The sequence below is a fragment of the Vigna umbellata genome, chromosome 5 (assembly GCF_029865625.1).
Source record: "Vigna umbellata cultivar VRB3 chromosome 5, Vumbellata_1.0, whole genome shotgun sequence".
NCBI lineage: Eukaryota > Viridiplantae > Streptophyta > Magnoliopsida > Fabales > Fabaceae > Vigna > Vigna umbellata.
Genome location: NC_142169.1, coordinates 2,573,060 through 2,590,949, shown reverse-complemented (window position 1 = coordinate 2,590,949; position 17,890 = coordinate 2,573,060). Strand labels below are relative to the sequence as shown.

Here is a 17,890-nt window from a genome sequence, read left to right as displayed (position 1 = left end):
ATTGTGATCAATGGCAAAAAGCAAAAGATAAACACTTTCAATGAAATTTATGTATGGATATGTTGTTGGGGTTCAATTTCATCTTATCCACTCTCATATATTTTAGGAATTCAACGATCAAATCACCATTGTTAATGCCACTCTCTAATGTACCTTTCCAGAAGGCTTCTCCCTAATCACGAGTTCATACAATTCCTAGCATTCCTAATGATTAGTTCATAAGTACAGGAGCTTAACGACAACCAATATAAAATTGGGAGAAATTCCCCGGATCTAGACTTCCCCGTACGTTCCCGTATCGACAAAACCAATAATCATGCATCGAATGAGTTAAACCATGCAAGCATTAAACAAAGAGGAAAAAGCCTAACTAATGATGAAAGAAAGCATAAGTCTTAATTAAAAGATGTAAAAACAGATTCCATATATGAGAGTTTCACAAGACTACATTGATTCCCCAACAAACATAAAGAGGTTAGTTCACCATATTCATGGTGAACCTAGATGAATTACAATGAAAGAATGAAAGAATAAACCCTAAAAAGGTGAAGCGGAAGCCTCAGCATCCAAGATCCTCCTTCAAAGGGGTGGTAGAGAGAGTGTTTGCCTCGTTCCAGCCAGAGATACCTAACCCTAGGAAACCCTAAAGCTTATGTATCATTCGTAAATTACAAAAAGTCAAGTCCAAGCCCATTAAAGTGCCGCTCAGCGGTAAACTACCGCTCAGCGGTGATTGCGTGACTTGTTTTCTCCCCTCAGCGGCCATTTTGCCCCTCAGCGGATCTCCCGTGACTTCCAGAGTACCGCTCAGCGGTGAGTGCGTGACTTGTTTTCTCCCCTCAGCGGCCATTTTGCCCCTCAGCGGACCTCCCGCAAACTCCTGAGTGCCGCTCAGCGGTAAACTGCCGCTGAGCGGTGACTTCGGCTTCTCCTTTTGCACTTTTTATTGTCTTTTCTGATTTCATCTCTCTCCTTCTTCACTTCTTTTACCAAATTCACCTTAAAACCTGCACAAAAACACTAAAATCAAGCATAAACCTGTCCAGCTCTCTTATTTCCAAAAATATACAGAAAAGCATGATTTCAAGCTAGTTTCTAAGTGTAAAGGTTGCTTTTAGTGTCAATTTTAATCATGAAAATAACAGTTTTTCAACTGTTATCACCCGTACTTGATTTATCCTTTGAGTATTGGTTTGAACTTACGAGAGTCAGTTCATTCAACTGATTCACGTTATATATATAACGTTCGTCATATGTTATATGATTGTACTCGGTCTATTCCTAAATCTATTAGTAACCCTTTTGGTCTTATCCTAATCTAGAACGAGCGACTTCTCGATCTCGTTCTTAGTGTTCAATCCTCGTTCTGAGTGAGGACTGAACGTTCGGTATTTGAAGTTATTAGAAATTGTGATATAGATGGAATTAAAATGATGGGTAATAAATGATGAAGAGTATATGAGACTGATGTAATGATGTGAAATATGAACGAGCATTCCGGAGAGGAACGACTCATGAGTGAATATTTGCAAGTTGTAAAGTATGACTGTGGTAATGCTAAGCTGTCAATTCATCCTGATGTTCCGTGAGTACTCGTCCTCATGTAGAGGAGGGTAGGTCATGTGTGGGAACGACAGGAGGTCCTAGTCCTTAGGGGTACTTTGGATAGATAGGATTAACCTCGGGTGGCAGCTGATGAGAGTATTCCAGTTACTACATCACCCGGGTGCACGAACGTCGTAGCTACACAGATGTCATACAGTCCGGACGGTCAGTCTAGTGATAGGCTTTGTAAGATGTGTATGTTGAATTTCTATTGTGTGTTGGATTGTTTAAAATATATGTTGATGCATGAATTAAATTATATAAGCTTACCCTGTATTTTCCTTGTGTTGTCTTGTTCACTAGTGCAGAAAGGGCCATAGACGTCCGTTCTTTAGGCTTTTTGACGTCCGACGTTCGACCGACGTCTTTGCGGGTGACGTCTATGTAGACGTCCGTTGTGTCAGGCCGGACGTCTGTATAGACGTCCGTTGTGTCAGGTCGGACGTCTATATAGACGTCTGCTGTGTCAGGCGGACGTCTATATAGACGTCCGCTGTGAACCTCTCGGACGTCTACACACTACTGCAGAAAGGACTTTATTAGACGGGTTATTTAGGGTTATTTATGGGTTATTTAGGGTTATTTAGGATTACAGGTTTTGGACGTTTTTTTGTGCACTGCAACACGTCTGAAGACCAGATTCGAAATGAAAATGGAGGGAGATGGAGGAGTAAACGACCTAAATCGTAGGCCAAAAACGCCGCCCAAGAACACGCTACAAACTGCACAAAAATGCACAGAAAACGATATTTAATCGGTCCAAATGAAAGATATTTCATCATTGAACAATTTAATCGGAATAAAAATAAGATTAAACGGTCCAAAACAGATAAAAACCAACCTGGAAATGCAAGGCGCAGAGGGAACTCTCACTGGTTCGCATAACTCCTCGCGGGTTCGCGTTTTGGTTAGTAAGTCCTTATTTCAAACATCTTTTGAACGTCCGTTGTGGCGGGGGCGGACGTCTATAATATAGTAGACGTCCGTCCCCCGCCAGGACGGACGTTTAAGAGGCTGACAGAGTAGTTGAACCAGTCAGCCCCTTGAACGTCCGTCCTGGAGGGGGACGGACGTCTATATATATTAAACGTCCGTTCCCCTCCAGGACGGACGTTCAAGGGGCTGACAGGTTCAACTACTCTCTCAGTCCCTTGAATGTCCGTCCTGGAGGGGGACGGACGTCTATATATAGTAATAGTAAACGTCTGTCCCCCTCCTGGACGGACGTTTAAGAGGCTGACAGAGTAGTTGAACCAGTCAGCCCCTTGAACGTCCGTCCTGGAGGGGGACGGACGTCTATATATACTAAACGTCCGTCCCCCTCAAGGACGGACGTTCAAGAGGCTGACAGGGTAGTTGAACCAATCAGTCCCTTGAACGTCCGTCTTGGAGGGGGACGGACGTCTATATATAGTAAACGTCCGTCCCCCTCCAGGACGGACGTTCAAGAGGCTGATAGAGTAGTTGAACCAGTCAGCCCCTTGAACGTCCGTCCTGGAGGGGGACGGACGTCTATATATATTAAACGTCCGTCACCCTCCAAGACGGACGTTCAAGAGACTGATGGGTTGAAATATTGTCAGTCTCCTGAACGTCCATCCTGGAGGGGACGGACGTTTACTATATATAGACGTCCGTCCCCCTCCAGGACGGACGTTCAAGGGACTGATTGGTTCAACTACCCTGTCAGCCTCTTGAACGTCCGTTCTGGAGGGGGACGGACGTTTACTATATATAGACGTCCGTCCCCCTCCAGGACGGACGTTCAAGGGACTGATTGGTTCAACTACCCTGTCAACCTCTTGAACGTCCGTCCTGGAGGGGGACGGACTTTTAATATATATAGACGTCCGTCCCCCTCCAGGACGGACGTTCAAGGGGCTGACTGGTTCAACTACTCTGTCAACCTCTTGAACGTCCGTCCTGGAGGGGGACGGACGTTTACTATATATAGACGTCCGTCCCCCTCCAGGACGGACGTTCAAGGGACTTATTGGTTCAACTACCCTGTCAGCCTCTTGAACGTCCGTCCTGGAGGGGGACGGACGTTTAATATATATAGACGTCCGTCCCCCTCCAGGACGGACGTTCAAGGGGCTAACTGGTTCAACTACTCTGTCAGCCTCTTAAACGTCCGTCCTGGAGGGGGACGGACGTTTACTATATATAGACGTCCGTCCTGGAGGGGGACGGACGTTCAAGGGACTGATTGGTTCAACTACCCTGTCAGCCTCTTGAACATCCGTCCTGGAAGGGGACGGACGTTTACATATAGTAGACGTTCGTCCCCCTCTAAGACGGACGTTCAAGATGCTGACAGGGTAGTTTAACCCGTCAGTCTTTTGAACGTCCGTCCTTGGGGGGCCGGACGTTTAATATATATAGACGTCCGGCCCCCTCCAGGACGGACGTTCAAAAGGCTGAATCTTCAACTCTCTCGTCAGGCTTTTGAACGTCCGTTAGAGGGGTCGTTCGTCTACTATATTATAGACGTTCGGCCCCTTCTAGGACGGACGTCTCCACACTCAATTATTTACATTTATGCCACCGGTCAATTATTTACGTTGGGGTTGTGGTGGATGGACGTTTATGGGGTGAGGTTAAAGATTAATTTTGCACTAGTGGTTGTACGTCCGTCCTTTGTTGCAATGATCATCCGTGCGGATGTGAGCAGAAGGAGACGCGCTCCTGGAAGAGGCGCTGGAAGAAGAGAATTTGGTAGAAGTTGAAGTTAAGACCGAACAGTAGGACGTTCGGTCAGTAGGGTAGTTTTGTATTGAGGCAGTCTTTCCCCTCTTTCTCATCTTATTATGTATGACCGTTCGGTATTCTGTTTTGTAAACCGTTCGGTCAGACTCGTACTTATGTATTGTTTTTTTTTTATATAACAACTCTCTCACTCTGTAAGGTCGTTCGACCATGAGCGTACGTCATGCTAGTGTAAGACTGAACTGAATTATTATTAATTGTAATGATTCTACTATATAGTATATTGCTGTATTTTTGGGATGTAACATGAACTATGAATACTTTATACTTTTCTTTACATTTACATTGTAGTTACGAACAAATGTACCTTGCTATTTTAAATCGAAAATAAAATTAACTTTTTCGTACAGTGTTATAATTTTTTATCTTCTTTATTTATCATTATAAAAAAAAATAGATTTTATTAAATTATGAAATTAATTAAAAAATTATATAAAATTTATAAATTATATAAAATTTGAATTATGATTAAAAACGTTGTAATATATTCCAAAGAATGACAGTTATAATGTCACTATTTACATGGAATTTTTTTTATAAAAACATTATAACAATTTTAACTGTTGTAATTTACATTTAGAAATCATCACTTTATATATATATATATATATATATATATATATATATATATATATATATATATATATATATGTATCTACAAGGGCCGGACGCCGTACGGAAGAGCTCACATGGGCGCCCGAGCCGAAGTCGAAGCCGCAGCCGAGAACGCCCCTTGAGAGGACACATTAATACCATTTCCGGAGGATTCGCGGGAGGAGGATCATCTTCTTCCGCCCGTAAGCGCCACGTTCGGGCCCTCCAATCCGTCCATCTGGTTGACAAGCCGCGTCGCTCCCTGCCGCCCATTACCTTCTCCGACGAGGACTTTCACGCCCCTGATCCCGACCAGGACGACCCAATGGTCATAACGGCAGAGATAGCACGGTATGGGATAAGCAAAGTCCTGGTTGACCAAGGAAGTTCGGTCAACATCCTTTACTGGAAGACCTTCCTGCAAATGGATATCTCAGAAGATCTGATTGTCCCCTACGATGGGCAGATAGTAGGGTTTGCAGGAGAAAGAGTTGACACAAGGGGATATGTGGAGTTGAGGACGAGGTTGGGGACCGGACGATCTAGCGAGGAGAAGAGGGTCCGGTATCTGCTGGTAGAGGCGAGCACCTCATATAACGTGCTGCTCGGAAGGCCGTGCTTAAACGCTTTTGGAGCGATCGTCTCTACCCCCCACCTCACAATGAAATATCCCTCCGAGAAGGGAATTATTTGTACAGTCCGGGCGGACCAGAAGACGGCGCGAGAATGTTACGCAGCAGGGTTGAAGTTGCACGTCCGCCCCGCGAAAAGGCGGGCGACCGGCTCAGAGGTGGCCATGGCCGACCTTGATCCTAGGACGAATACCGAGGACCGGCTGGAACCTATGGGAGAAACCCAACCTATCTTGATAGGAAAGGAACCTGCCCAAACCACTCGCATCGCCAGGGAGCTGAACCTCGAGATGGAAAAGGAGTTGAGAGCGCTCTTGTGGAGGAACCGTGATCTCTTTGCATGGACGGCAGCGGATATGCCAGGCATTCATCCTGCGGTGATGTGCCACAAGCTCTCACTTTTCCAGAATGCACGACCTATAGCCCAGAAAAAGCGAAGAATGGGCGAGGAGAAGCGCAAGGCGGTCGAAGAGGAGGTAGAGAAGTTGAAGAGAGCCGGATTCGTCCGGGCTGTCACCTACACCACATGGCTAGCTAACGTGGTCATGGTGAAGAAGGCTAGCGGGAAGTGGCGCATGTGTACCGACTACACGGATCTGAACAAGGCCTGCCCAAAGGATTCGCACCCCCTACCCAGCATAGACGCCCTGGTGGACGGCGCCTCAGGACACCGAGTGCTGAGTTTCCTGGATGCATATTCCGGGTATAACCAGATACCCATGTACGGACCAGACATCGAGAAGACAGCATTCATCACAGAGAAGGCTAACTTCTGCTATGAAGTTATGCCGTTCGGCCTGAAGAATGCGGGGGCGACATACCAGCGCCTAATGGATCGAATCTTCCGGGACCAGATAGGCCGGTGCATGGACGTATATGTGGACGACATGGTGGTCCGATCGGCAGATGGAGAGGGACACATCCAAGACCTTGAGGAGGTTTTTCGCCAAGTAAGGAAATTCGGCATGCGCTTGAACCCCGCAAAGTGTACGTTCGGGGTAGCCGCCGGAAAGTTCTTGGGTTTTATGCTGACATCAAGGGGGATTGAGGCTAACCCAGACAAGTGTGACGCGGTACTGAAAATGCAGAGTCCGGCCACCCTTAAGGAAGTCCAGAGACTGGTCGGACGCCTCACTGCCTTGTCCCGATTTATCCCCAAGCTAGCAGAGCGGATGAGGCCGGTCCTGCGTAAGCTGAAGAAAGGGGCCGGCCCGTCATGGGACGACGAATGCGAGCGAGCGTTCCAAGACATCAAAGCCATCCTAAGTAACCCACCGGTCATGAACCGCCCGGTTCCGGGTGGAGATTTGCATATCTTCTTGGGAGTATCTGAAACGGCTGTCAGCGCCGTATTGATGCAAGAGCGGCCGCAAGCGAGGTTAATTTACTTCGTGAGTCGAACGCTCCTAGATGCAGAAACCCGGTATCAGCGGGTAGAGAAGGTGGCCTTGGCTTTATTGCACGCATCCCGAAGGCTTCGCCCTTACTTTCAAAGTTATCAAGTGATAGTCCGGACGGACTTCCCAATCTCCAAAATCCTCAGAAAGCCGGACCTAGCCGGACGGATGGTGGCATGGGCAGTAGAGCTCTCAGAGTTCGGCTTGCGCTATGAACCAAGGGGATCGGTTAAAGGCCAACATTTGGCAGATTTCGCGGCCGAATTACCCCCATCCGGCCTAGAAGACTGGAATTTGTACGTGGACGGAGCGTCCGGGCGTTCGATAAGCGGGGCCGGCATCGTTCTTGAAGGCCCCAACGGATTCTTACTGGAACACTCCTTGATATTCAAATTCAAAGTGTCCAACAACCAGGCCGAGTATGAGGCCCTGATAGCCGGCCTCGAGTTGGCGAAAGACATGGGGGCGCGGAGGATAACCTGCCGGACGGACTCTGAGTTGGTGGTAGGCCAAATGAACGGCAACTTCCAAGTCAGAGAGGAGCGCCTTTTACGATACTACCAACGAGCGGCGGAACTCGCAAGGGCGTTCGATAAAGTGGACATACAGCACATTCCCAGAGAACAAAACACGAGGGCGGACGTACTGTCTAAACTCAGTTCGGGAAAGGAAAAGGGGCAGTTGACTACTGTCGTGCGGCAGGTTCTACTTCAGCCTTCGGTGGAATGCTCGGCGGTATCCGATGGAGGGCAGGACTGGCGTGCAGAAATCAGGGAGATCATGACCCGCCAGGACGAGGGGCGGACGGTAGGTCCGGGCGAAGCCAAGAAAATCGCCCGTTACCTTATTGTGGGGGATGACTTATACCGAAGAGGATTCTCCTCCCCCCTCCTTAAGTGCTTGGGGAACGAAGAGGCATGCTATGTCATGGACGAGCTACACAACGGCGTTTGTGGTTTCCACACAGGCTGGAGAACGTTAAAAGCCCGGTTACTGAGAGCCGGATATTATTGGCCTACCATGGAGGCGGACACAAAAGCGTTCGTCCAGCGCTGCGTTCGCTGTCAGGAACATTCCAACAACACCCATCTTCCGCCACATGCCTTACGTTCAATATCCTCCCCATGGCCATTCGCCCAATGGGGAATGGACATCGTAGGACCATTCCCAGTAGGGCAAGCGCAGAGGAAGTTCCTCTTGGTGGCGGTGGATTACTTCACCAAGTGGGTAGAGGCCGAGCCCTTGGCAACCATCACGGCCGCCCAGGTCCAGAAATTCTGTTGGAAGTTGATATGTCGCTTCGGCCTCCCCCGATCCATCATCACAGACAACGGCCGGCAGTTTATAGATAAAAAACTCGCCGAATTCTTCAAAGGATTGGGAATCAAGCACATTACCAGCTCCGTGGAGCATCCCCAGACGAACGGTCAAGCCGAAGCAATGAACAAGACCATAGTTTCGGAACTCAAGCGGCGTTTGGGAGAAAGGAAGGGAGCGTGGGTGGACGAACTGCCCGAGGTCCTATGGGCCTATAGATGCACACCTCACGGAACCACAGGCGAAACCCCTTTCAACTTAACTTATGGTACTGATGCTATGTTGCCGGTTGAGCTGGGCGAACCATCCTTGAGGCGAGAAGTCGAGGACCTGAACCTCAACGACCAAGAGTTGAGAATCGAGTTGGACTCCCTGGACGAACGGCGCGATCGAGCGGCGCTGAGGGCCGAAGCATGCAAGCGCATGGTGGAAAGAAAATACAACTCCAAGGTCCGGCCAAGAAGCTTCCAGGAGGGGGACCTAGTATGGAGAAAGGCGGGAGACGCCCGCCGAAACCCAACTCATGGAAAGCTGGCCGCCAAGTGGGAAGGGCCGTTCCGAGTAATGGAGGCCCTGGGAAACGGAGCGTATAGGCTGGAGCGCATGGACGGACGTCCCATCCCTAACACTTGGAACGCCACGCATCTAAAGTTTTATTTCAGTTAACTTCCACGGCTTGATGTAATGTACCCCCATGGTTAATGAATCAAGTTCTATTTTCTCCTGTGAAACTCACTTTGTTTTGTAGACATCCAAGCTGCCGAACGAGCGTTCCAAAGAGAACGACTCTCAGCTTGGTTGGGCGACGAAGCGAAGAAACGTCCGCCCTACCAAACTCCAAGCTGGCGAACGAGCGTTCCAAAGAGAACGACTCTCAGCTTGGTTGGGCGACGAAGTGAAGAGACGTCCGCCCTACCAAACTCCAAGCTGGCGAACGAGCGTTCCAAAGAGAACGACTCTCAGCTTGGTTGGGCGACGAAGCGAAGAAACGTCCGCCCTACCAAACTCCAAGCTGGCGAACGAGCGTTCCAAAGAGAACGACTCTCAGCTTGGTTGGGCGATGAAGTGAAGAGACGTCCGCCCTACCAAACTCCAAGCTGGCGAACGAGCGTTCCAAAGAGAACGACTCTCAGCTTGGTTGGGCGACGAAGCGAAGAAACGTCCGCCCTACCAAACTCCAAGCTGGCGAACGAGCGTTCCAAAGAGAACGACTCTCAGCTTGGTTGGGCGACGAAGTGAAGAGACGTCCGCCCTACCAAACTCCAAGCTGGCGAACGAGCGTTCCAAAGAGAACGACTCTCAGCTTGGTTGGGCGACGAAGCGAAGAAACGTCCGCCCTACCAAACTCCAAGCTGGCGAACGAGCGTTCCAAAGAGAACGACTCTCAGCTTGGTTGGGCGACGAAGTGAAGAGACGTCCGCCCTACCAAACTCCAAGCTGCCGAACGAGCGTTCCAAAGAGAACGACTCTCAGCTTGGTTGGGCGACGAAGCGAAGAAACGTCCGCCCTACCAAACTCCAAGCTGGCGAACGAGCGTTCCAAAGAGAACGACTCTCAGCTTGGTTGGGCGACGAAGTGAAGAGACGTCCGCCCTACCAAGCCCAAGTTGATGCAACAACGTTCCAAAGAGAACGACTCAGCTTGATTGGGGGCGGGCCACGAAGCGAGAGTTAAACATCTAAAAGCTAAACGTCGACATCCGCCCGGGAAAAGGGGGCGTCATCCCACCCGGCCGGGCCGGTACTAAAGCAAGTTCCTTAAGGAATAAAAGGCGCACAAAATATACGAAACAGGAAAAAGCAACTGTGTATTAATCAATGACGCTAAAACGCGCCAATTTACAAAAGGACCGCCCGGCCAACTTCTGGACAATCCGAGATGTTGGGCGGATGGTCACGACATACACCAAAAAATTTAAAGAAAAAGAATTCTAAACGTTTTTCCCGGATGCCGCCTCTACAGTTGGCCCGTCGTCTTCAACCACATTCAAATCCATAAGGACGCCGTCGAAAACGTCCTTCTCTATATCCACGCCCAAAGAAAATGGATCCTGGATGCCCGCCAGCAGAGTTACCTGACGAAGAGCTTTGTTGAACCCTTCCTCATGCTCAAACATAATGGTCGACTCCAACTCGGCAACCTGCTCCTTGGCCTTGGTAACTTCAAGAGTGAGCTCCTCGTTGGTCTTAGCATGATCCGTTTCGACCTCTTTTAGGCGGGCTACCTCCGCCTTCAGCTGACGACCTTCCTCCGCCAAGCGCTCCTGCTCGGCCTGGGCGGTTGCCAAACTTTTGGCGGCCTCCGTCTTGGCCTCCTCAAGATCGGCTTCTAACTGTTCGATCTTCTTATCGTATTCATCCTGGTTAAGGACCATCTGCTCCAAGGTCAACTGAAGGGAGGCTGCATTCTTCTTCTCCTTGTCGAGCTCGGCCCGGACCTCCGCCACGCCGGGGCGGTCAGCAAACTTTCTTAAGTACCAGGCCAGAGCGGATGTCCGGGTAGACATCTCTAGCATGGCGTTGGTTAGCTCCAGCTCGGACAAGGGTTCAATAAGCGCCCGCTGAGAGGAGCTCATATGGAATTTTGCCCGGTCGCTCATGCTGAACTCCGGGCTGAAAACACCGCCAGGAATGGGGACGGCCAATACCCTCTCCCGCTCTTTCTCTTTGCCCTTGTCCTTACGGGCTTTCTTCGAAGCTGACCGAGACGAAGAGCCCTCCTTGTCTTGACGTCCCTCAGCAGTAGGATCTTTTCTCTTTCGAGTAGGATCCGCGGAAGTCATGGCCGCCCCAGACGTTGGACCTACTTGGACGGCCACCATCTCCGGGTGATGCTCCCGGATTCTAATCTTCACGCCTGGACCCCCGGCCTTACCAGTGGGGGGGACCAGTCCAGTCGGAGCGCCGGCGGGAGGAGGGCGCGGCACAGCGGGAGCACCGGTTGGCCGGGCCGTCGACGAGCTGGCGCCGGACTTCTTCCTGACGGTCAGAAAATTGGATTTGCGGGGGCCCGGAGTCGTCATTAGTTCTGCAAAAAACAAAGAAATTCAGAAAAATTAACGTCAGTGCGAAAAACGAGCACACCTAATGTGACAAGACCATACCGAACGCCTTTGGTCCACAATCCTCAAGACTAAGGCATTCAACCAGGTGGCGGGCGGAGATCCGGCGAGGGAGGGTGTTAATGGTGCGCACGGCCTCTCGGTCGGGTGCTGTCAAATCCCCGATTGAAGTCGCCCGTATTCGTCGAGGGTCCCTCGTCCAATAGAATGGGAACAGCGGCCTCCCTTCACCATCGGAAAATTCACGGAGGCCGTCCTTGTCAACGATTATTTTAAAATAATGTTGCTTGAAATTTTTAAAGGAATCGGAGAAGGGGCGGAATAGGGTCCTGTCCCGCACCGAGTTAAAGGATACCCAACCGCCCGAAGAAGAAGGGCGGACTTCGAAATAGTGAAAGAAAACTGGGATGGTGGGAGTGACACCCACTGCTGAACACATCGCCACAAACGCCTGTACAGCCGCCCACGAATTGGGATGCAGCTGCGTCGGAGCCACATTAGCTTCCCGAAGAATGGCCATTTGAAAATTAGTAAAGGGCACCCGGACGAAAAGATGGGTGAAGAAGGCCACGTACATGAAGAAGAAATCATAAGGACTAGACCGCCCATCATGAAAGACCCTTTCGTTCAACAAAGTCACCCCGGCACGAATTAACCTCGAATCCTCCATATCCCGTACGATATGGGTATGGCGGATCCGCCATTCCAAATCCTTGCTGTAAGCATAGCAGGAAGCATATCGGCTGGGAACGACGGGAGCCAACTCCGATATCACCGTCCCTTCACCATCCGGCTCGAAGGGTGACCCGACTATACGAATACCGCCTTTGAGCAAGAACAGAGGCACACCATTAAATATCCGGTCGTTCATCGAGACCGGTGACCCAGGGTCCCCTCCGGAAGACCCAACCGCCTCCTCCAAAAAACGAGAAGAAGCCGAACTTAGAGAATCGCCGCTGTCGCCCTGCGCCGACCCCTCCCGGACTCCGCCCGACGACCCAGAACCTGACTCAATGGACATAGATGCCATTTATTACCTGAGGGAAAAAGAATCTCGAACTCCTGAGTAAAGAAGATAAGTGAAAATGACCCCGTTTAAACACCCTATTTATAGAGAAAAATTAGTAACCGCTGGATGTATCATGGCCGTTAGATTTGGCACAGCCAACGCTCCGGATTTGGCGACGCTTCAGCTCTATTCACTGGGGACGCGCCACGTGTTTTCCCGCCTAAAATCCAAATTCAAAAAGCCCACTGGATAAAGCCCAATTACGGATTCCCGATCCCCGCGCGCCGTATTCAAAATCCTACGTTCACTACGTGTACTAGGACTTGGGGGGCTTGTGTACCAGAGAGTGTCGGGCGCCGTACGAAAGACGCCCGAAATACCGGGCGCCGTACGGAAGGACCGTCCGGTTGTCCAATACGGAAGGACCGTCCGGTTGTCTAATAATCGCCTACCCAAAGATATACCAGAGTCCACTCCGGAGGTTACGGCGACTTACGACAATGCCTGTACGCAATCGTAGAAGGCACACCGGAGGCTCATGCATTGAAGAGCCGGCCAAAGATTGAACTTAGACCCGGTATAAACTCTCCTAACCCTCTTGTATCAGGGAGGAACACCTACCAACCGGGGCCGGCCAAAGATTGAACTTAGACCCGGTATAAACTCTCCTAACCCTCTTGTAGCAGGGAGGAACACCTACCAACCGGGCCGAACCTCTTTATAAGAAAAACTTTGAAGAACTCACAAGGAATCCTACCATCACAGAGCAGCCCGGCACGACAGCCACTGCATCAAATCTTGTCTGTTAGGTGACCCAAAGTCCCACGTTCACTACGACCACTAGGACTTGGGGGGCTTGTGTATCTACAAGGGCCGGACGCCGTACGGAAGAGCTCACATGGGCGGATCCCACGACCACGTGGGCGGATCCCACATGGGCGGATCCCCGCGGACACGGCCAGCAAAACCGGATCTCCGTACGGACAAGGCGGACGCCCATATCACATGGGCGGACATAACGAGTAAAACCGGACCCCGTACGGAAGAGCTCACGTGGGCGGATCCCACGACCACGTGGGCGGATCCCACATGGGCGGATCCCCGCGGACACGGCCAGCAAAACCGGATGCCGTACCAAAGAGCCCATATGGGCGGATTTCTGTGCGCGCGAGGTTGACGCCCATTTCACATGGGCGGACGACCACGCCCTCCGAAACACTAATCAACATAATTTAAGGGAAAGTAATCTGGTTTAAAGGTAAGTAGAAATTAGAAGCTATCGGGCCGTTTTGGGCCGTGATTAACTTTTCACTAATCCCAGGCCCATAGCGAAAACTATAAATACAGGTCCACGGTGAGTGGTAGATAGGTTACATTGAATGCACATTTATTACTGCTACTGAAAATAGCCACTGCTCTGAAACTGACTTTGGCATCGGAGAATCTTTTGTAGGTCTCCACCCCTCCGGATCAAGAGGAGAGCCAAAGCGCCGGGAGAAGATCAGCCACGAAGACGAGACCGCGGGAGGACTTGGAAGACTTGGAACCGCACAGCCCTACACATCCGAAACAATATATATATATATATATAATGCAATAAATAAATGATAGTTTGTGAGACAGTTCACTTTAAATCGTTACATACGACACAAATTATGACGACTTTCGAATTTGCCTTAAACATAAATAATTACAGTTAAAATCATCACAGTATACAAAAATAACAGCAATAATTTACAAGATTTATCTAGTAAAAGATATACAACATTTTAGTATTCTAATTTATTTTTAATATATTTTATTTTTAAAACATAACTCAAAAATTTTTCTTTAAATTGCTCTTAGATTTTTTTTTTTACTAAAACTTAATGAGATTCTTTTAGTCTGTGAACTTGACTAACTTTAAATTTGTAATTACTTTTTAATATTCAATTTATTTTTATTTGTGCACATATATTTTGTTAAAGGTTTATAAATAATTAATGTAATTAATATTTTTAAACAATAGTTGTAACACTAAAAAATAATTTTGATGCTTTTTTACCTTCAGTTTTATAATTCTGAATAGTTTTCGACAAATTTATTGAAAACTTCCAATTAAAATTAAATACATTTATTTTTTGAATTATTTTTCGGCAGAGCAAAATATCACCGCCGCCAAGAAGGCGGTGGGTGCAGACTTTAAGGCGCATATGGAAGAGGTGGTGAGCGTGGTTCTTTACGCTAACCGCATGAGGTAGAGCGTTCTTGTGAACATAATGAGCGCGACCACTGTGTACCAGGCGGTGCTCTTTCTTGAAGGCCTGGTCCAATTCCTCATTGGCTTCAGAGAACAGGACTTCCTCAACGCCGTCGAACAGTGCAAGGTCTTGCCTCACGCTAAACATTATCGCACTTCCTCTTACTGATCCATACTCCACTCTATCTATTTCTTTCCCCTCTTTTTTCATCATCCCCATTTAGGCTTCATTATTCCATGAAATAATACATATACATTCATCTTCTTTACAATTGCTTAAACTTCCTCCTGCATTTTATTGATTGATACGCTTCACCTTTCCTGAATGTTGAATCACACTTTTTCATTTCATGTCTACATTTTCTGTATTCAACAGAGACCTCTATTAGTAGTAAATATATAATTTCAAGTCTTACACAATAATATAGTTTTTGTACTCTTTTGTTTTTTTGCCGAAATAGCTTAACAAAGAGTTTCCTTCATTTTCATTTATTACAAACAGATGGGGAAATACCCCGCTTGATGAAGCCCGGATGTGTGGAAATAAGAATCTGATCAAGTTGCTTGAAGATGCAAAATCTGCTCAACTGTTAGAATTTCTGTATTCCTCCCAAGAATTTACAGGTACTGACATATTGCGTTACCTTTATAGTTTTCCTAAGAGGTGGATAGGAAGTATGGTAGAATAGGCTTCTTAGCTATTTTGATCGATTAATTCTTCCATACTAAAGTGATCTGCCTGAGAATTTTATAACATGTACCGGAATGTATTATTATGTAGATCCGATGTTAGATTGTGTGAAGGGCGTGCCAGACCGATTGATATCCTAACCAAGCATCTCAATGGATCCGCTGATTTGGATATAGAAATAAATGAACCATACATGGTGTTCAAGGTTAATATTTATATTTATAGCAGTTCATATCTTCCCTTTCCTTTAAATGATGAAGATTATAATGTAATGGCCTTTGAAAACTCATTGAACCTTTTCCTTAGTATGATTAAAGATTTCCAGCTTTAAATACCAATGTTATTGGACAATTTACATAACAATTTGAATTATATAGTTCAGGGTTTGACAGTAAAGGAAATGGAAGAGCTTCGTGATGACATCAAATGCATCTGGACCTTCACAGGGCCACACCCACCCATGTAGAATATTGGGAGGTATCATCTTTTATCCATTCTTTATCCTATTCACGCTTCAATTGCAAACAGATCAAATCTGGTGTCTTTGTTTTGTGAGAAGGAAGGACAACCAATCGGTGGTCCAATTCTCATAAGCATTCGATCCTTAATGAAAAAACTAAAAAGTAAAATTAAATTTGTAGAATAATAGTTCTAAAGAGTTCTAAAGAACTAATACCACTTTAGCGAAACAACTAAACATTTATTCTAAAATAAGAATTTGAAAATAGAAACAGTTCTAAAGAGTTGCCATTAGCCTAGATATTCTAAAAATATATCTGTTTTGAACCCAATATCTTTGATTAAAACGCTGTTGTTTTGCACAAGGCTTTTAGGTTATTTTCAGCACTAAAACACTGTTTCTGCATCATTTTAATGATTGTTTCTGCATTGTTTTATACTACTGTTTTAACTGCTGTTCTGTATTGTTTTATATTGTTGTTTCTGTACTGTTTTTATTTGCTGTTTTGAATGAAAATACTGCACCAAAAATCTGCTGTCTTTGCTGTAAAATTTGCTGTCATTGCTATTGTTGTTTCATAATTCTGCATTAGCTGTCATTGTTGTTTGCTGTTTAAAATCCTGCATCAAATGCTTGCTATTTGACTTATAATTATGCACCAGAAAGTATTGCTGTTTGATACTTAAATTTGCTAAAAGTCTTCCTGTTTCAGAATTTTGTAGTTTCTGCAATTGCTGTATTGTTGTTGTGTGTTATCAGTTTGCATAGAATCTGGCTATATGAATTTAATTAACATGGGAAGTGCTTAATTATGAGTAAAACTCTATTGTCTTGACAAGTGAAATTTGGAAGTTTGGTATGGATGAGTACGTTGATTATAAATATATATGTATGTATGTTGAATTAGTATGGTTGTCCGAAAGTAAGAATTTATGTATACTTCTTGGATAGTATTGGTTGAAATCAAGTCATTGGATGTCTGTGATTGATAACGGTTGATTTCACCGTTTTTGATACTAAAATCTTTTTGACTTTAAAGCTTGCTTAAACTCTTGTTTTTAGTTTATTTTAGTGAATAAGAGAGTTGAGTTTATACTTGATGATTTTATCAATAAATTTTCTTGATTTTGTAGGTTATTGGAATGAATTGGAAGAGAAGTTGAAGTATCAAGGAGTTGGAACCCAGGAAGGATAGAAAAAGCACTAGAAGAGGTTACAAAAGGTCGCAGGGCGCTTAGTTGCCCTTTTCTGGGGCCTTCAGCGCCAGCGCAGGGTGCCTGGTTGCCCTTTTTGGGCCCCTCAACGCCACTCTACACCGCAGCACACCTAAGGCGCCCTTCCAGGGACGCTGAGCACCAGTTTCAATGCACTGTTGAGCGCCAGTTTCAATGCATCGTTGAGCGTCTGCTTGCCCTCTACAGAATAGAAAGGCATTACCGACGGTCATAATCCCTCAAAAACAGTCAAAAGTCGTCGGTAATGACGTATTATCGACGACTTAAAGGACGGTCAGAAAGCCTTCGGTAATTATCGAAGGGCAGAAGCCATCGGTATTAATCCTTCGATAATTTATGCTTTTCTTGTAGTGAGTGGTTCATAGTGCTAGTTCTCTCGTTGTGTTGCCTGCTTGCCCTTAGTTGGGGCGTTGAGCGCCAGTGACTTGGGCTTGTGGGCTAATTTTGATCTATTTAAGGACTTGCACACTCTAGGATTCACATCTTTGGAAGGTTAAAGCGCACAACACACTTTTCGACCCTTTGGAGGCAGAATTGGATGCGGGAGCTCTCTCTTCGTTTTCTAGGGTTTTTATTTCACTTTTACTCTATTGTATACGAAGGTTCTCCATGATTGTGGAGAACTAAACTCATTTGTTGTTGGAGAAAATGTAATCTCTAAACTTTCATGTATTTGAATATGATTTGAATTATTTTATAATTCTTTCATTAATTGTTAGTGATTTCCTTTTTTGTTTTGTTATGTTTTGATCACTCATAGCATAATGTTTGGATTTCTTTGTTATTGGAAAATATAGAATGTTTGGTTGTCTTAAGGTTATGTTCGTAATGCAAAATTGATTATTATGGATGCAAGGGATTGTGGTCTAATAATTAAGGAT

The 17,890-nt window shown here is 46.6% G+C and overlaps 1 long non-coding RNA gene across 2 annotated transcripts; it reads left to right on the top strand.

The window, feature by feature from the left end:
• Positions 1-14,551: 14,551 nt before the first annotated feature.
• Positions 14,552-17,645, top strand: LOC124831679 (uncharacterized). 2 transcript variants are annotated; one of them, XR_015780009.1, is made up of 5 exons: positions 14,552-14,750; positions 15,126-15,247; positions 15,405-15,519; positions 15,692-15,791; positions 16,908-17,645. It is a non-coding gene; the product is annotated as an uncharacterized LOC124831679 (long non-coding RNA). The 2 variants fall into 2 exon arrangements; XR_015780008.1 differs by having other exon boundaries at positions 14,554-14,750; positions 15,697-15,791.
• The last annotated feature ends 245 nt before the right edge of the window (positions 17,646-17,890 follow it).